This window comes from Myotis lucifugus, unplaced genomic scaffold, assembly GCF_000147115.1.
Source record: "Myotis lucifugus unplaced genomic scaffold, Myoluc2.0 scaffold_412, whole genome shotgun sequence".
Classification (NCBI taxonomy): domain Eukaryota; kingdom Metazoa; phylum Chordata; class Mammalia; order Chiroptera; family Vespertilionidae; genus Myotis; species Myotis lucifugus.
Window position 1 is genome coordinate 333,533 of NW_005871460.1, and position 3,266 is coordinate 336,798.

Below are 3,266 nucleotides of genomic sequence, written 5' to 3' on the forward strand. Positions count from 1 at the left end.
CACACACATATTACTTAAAGTATTTTAAAGGGTATTACATATATGTCCCTTTTTTCCCCCACCCTTGACAATACCTGGCCTCCTCTACCCCCCAGTGTCTTATGTCTATTGGTTATGCTTAATACATGCAAAGAAGTCCAAGCCTCCCCTACCCCCCTGAAGATTGTTGTTGTTTTTTGGTTGGTTTTTTTTTCTTTGCTTTAATCTAAGTCAACAGTAGCCAATATTTGTATTGTTTTATTTTGCTTTATCTCCTTCTACTGATGCTTGTTTAAATATTTGAGGAAGTGAGATGGCTTCGGTAGAGAGAGAGAGAGAGAGAGAGAGAGAAAGATCCGTGTAAGGGAGAAACATCCATCGACTGACTTCTGCACACAAGGTAACTGTAAATGGAACCCATATACTGACATGTGCCTTGACTGGGAATTGAATACTCGAAGCTTTGGTACACAGCATGATGCTCCAACCAACTGAGCCATACTGGCCAAGGCATTATGTGGTTTTTAAACAAAAATTTCTAGTGTTCTTTTAAGGACAGGCCACTTTGGTCAATGATAGCAAAAGCACAGGGGCTGCTGGAGGTAATTCTGACCCTTGTTTTTTACTGTACGTATTTTCAAATATGTTTATTCACCCAGTCTTTTCTGGTCATTTTTTCTGTACACTTCTTTATTTGTGTCTGTTATACTGTCTTCATGTTACTCTTACTCCTATTTCATATGGGGTTTTTGTTCATGAGCAGCTGTCTACTTACACTGGGCTCGGGGGAGATGGTCATATCTCTAATTCTGCATTCTTTCGGATGTCACTTACATAGATGGGTTTTTTTTTTGTTGTTTTTTTTTAATATATTTTATTGATTTTTCACAGAGAGGAAAGGGAGAGAGATAGAGAGAGTTAGAAACATCGATGAGTGAGAAACATCAATCAGCTGCCTCCTGCACATCCCCCACCGGGAATATACCCAGGTACATGCCCCTGAGCGGAATTGAACCCAGGACCTCTCAGTCCGCAGGCTGACGCTCTATCCACTGAGCCAAACCGGTCTCGGCATAGATGGGTTTTTAAAAAATATATTCTTAGTGATTTGAGCAAGGAAGGGAGATATGGAAACATCAATGATGAGAGGAATCATCGATCGGCTGCCTCCTACACACCACCTCCTGGGGATGAAGCCTGCAACCCCGGCACATGCCCTGGCCAGAATTGTACCTAGGACCCTTCAGTCCACAGGGAGATGCTCCATCCACTGAGCCAAGCCAGCAAGGGCTCAAATAGGTCATTTTTCTGTTGTCTCATTTGTCCTTTGTTGTTCTACCACAATGTTGATCATCCACCTTTTTTGTTTTTCTCTGAAGATTTGCATCATTTATCCCACAGAATGGGTCAAGTGGGATTTAAGGAGAAGAATCCTTTGTGCATCACAGAAAAAACATGATTTTGTTTATTTATTTTTAAATGTATTTTATTGAATTTTTTACACAGAGGAAGGAAGAGGGATAGGGAGTTAGAAACATCAATGAGAGAGAAACATCAATCAGCTCCCTCCTACACAACCCCTACTGGGAATGTGCCTACAACCAAGATACATGCCCTTGACTGGAATTGAACCTAGGACCCTTCAGTCCACAGGCCGACGTTATATTCACAGGGGCAAGCCGGGTATGGCGAAACAGTGCTTTATTCATGACACAGTGGTGTCACAGGTGGTCTTCCTTTGGAGAAGGGTCATTGGGGATGAGTTCTTGGCTAGCCTTTGTTACATTCAAATCTAGAAACCCAGTGTTTGTTTGTTTGCTTGCTTGCTTGCTTGCTTTCTTTCTTTCTTTCTTTCTTCCTTCCTTCTGTAAGCAACCAAAATGTCCCCTAAAAGTTGAGTGGATACACAAACTGTGGTGCATCTGTACAATGAAATATTCATCAATAAAAAGAGAAAATAGAGAAAAATCAAACTAGGAATGGGAATACCAAGAAGCAAGACCTCCCCACATTGATATGAGCCCTTCAGCCAAGAAAGGAATGGAAGAAACTTAAATATATATCGCTTAGTAAAAAGAGCCCTTCTGAAAAGTGTATATACTGTATGATTCCAGCAACATTACATTGTGGAAAAGGGAAAACTATACAGAGAATAAAAAGCTTAGTAGTTGCCACAGGCTTGGAGTACAGAGGGAAGGATACATTGGTCCAGCACAGGGGAATTTTATTTATATATTTATGTTTTTTAAGTTTTTGGCAAGTTTTATTAATTTTTTAATTAAATCTTTATTGTTCAGATTGTTACATGTGTTCCTCTTTTTTTCCCCCATAACTCCCCTCCACCCTGTTCCCACCCCACCCTCTGCCGTTACCCCTGCCACCCACGGTTCCCATCCATAGGTGTACAATTTTTGTCCAGTCTCTTCCCACACCCCCCACACCCCTTTCCTCCCCAAGAATAGTCAGTCCAGTCCATTTCTATGCCCCTGAATCTATTATATTCAGCAGTTTATTCTGTTCATCAGATTATTTATTCACTTGATTTTTAGATTCACTTGTTGGTAGATGTGTATTTGTTGTTCATAATTTGTATCTTTACCTTTTTCTTCTTCTTCCTCTTCTTAAAGGATACCTTTCAGCATTTCATATAATACTGGTTTGGTGGTGATGAACTCCTTTAGCTTTTTCTTATATGTGAAGCTCTTTATCTGACCTTCAATTCCTAATGATAGCTTTGCTGTGTAAAGTAATCTTGGTTGTAGGTTCTTGCTATTCATCCCTGTGAATATTTCTTGCCACTCCCTTCTGGCCTGCATAGTTTCTGTTGAGGAATTAGCTGACAGTTGTATGGGTACTCCCTTGTAGGTAACTGATTGTTTTTCTCTTGCTGCTTTTAAGATTCTCTCTTTGTCTTTTGCTCTTGGCATTTTAATGATGATGTGTCTTGGTGTAGTCCTTTTTGGATTCCTTTTGTTTGGGGTTCTCTGCGCTTCCTGGACTTGTAAGTCTATTTCTTTGACCAGGTAGGGGAAATTTTCTGTTAGTATATCTTCAAATAGGTTTTCAATATCTTGCTCTCTCTCTTCTTCTGGCACCCCCATAATTTGGATGTTGGTACGTTTGAAGTTGTCTCAGAGGCTCCTTACACTATCTTCATATTTTTGCATTCTATTTTCTTTTTTTTTTTTTTTTTTAATATATTTTATTGATTTTTCACAGAGAGGAAGGGAGCGGGATAGAGAGTTAGAAACATCGATGGGAGAGAAACATCGATCAGTTGCCTCTTG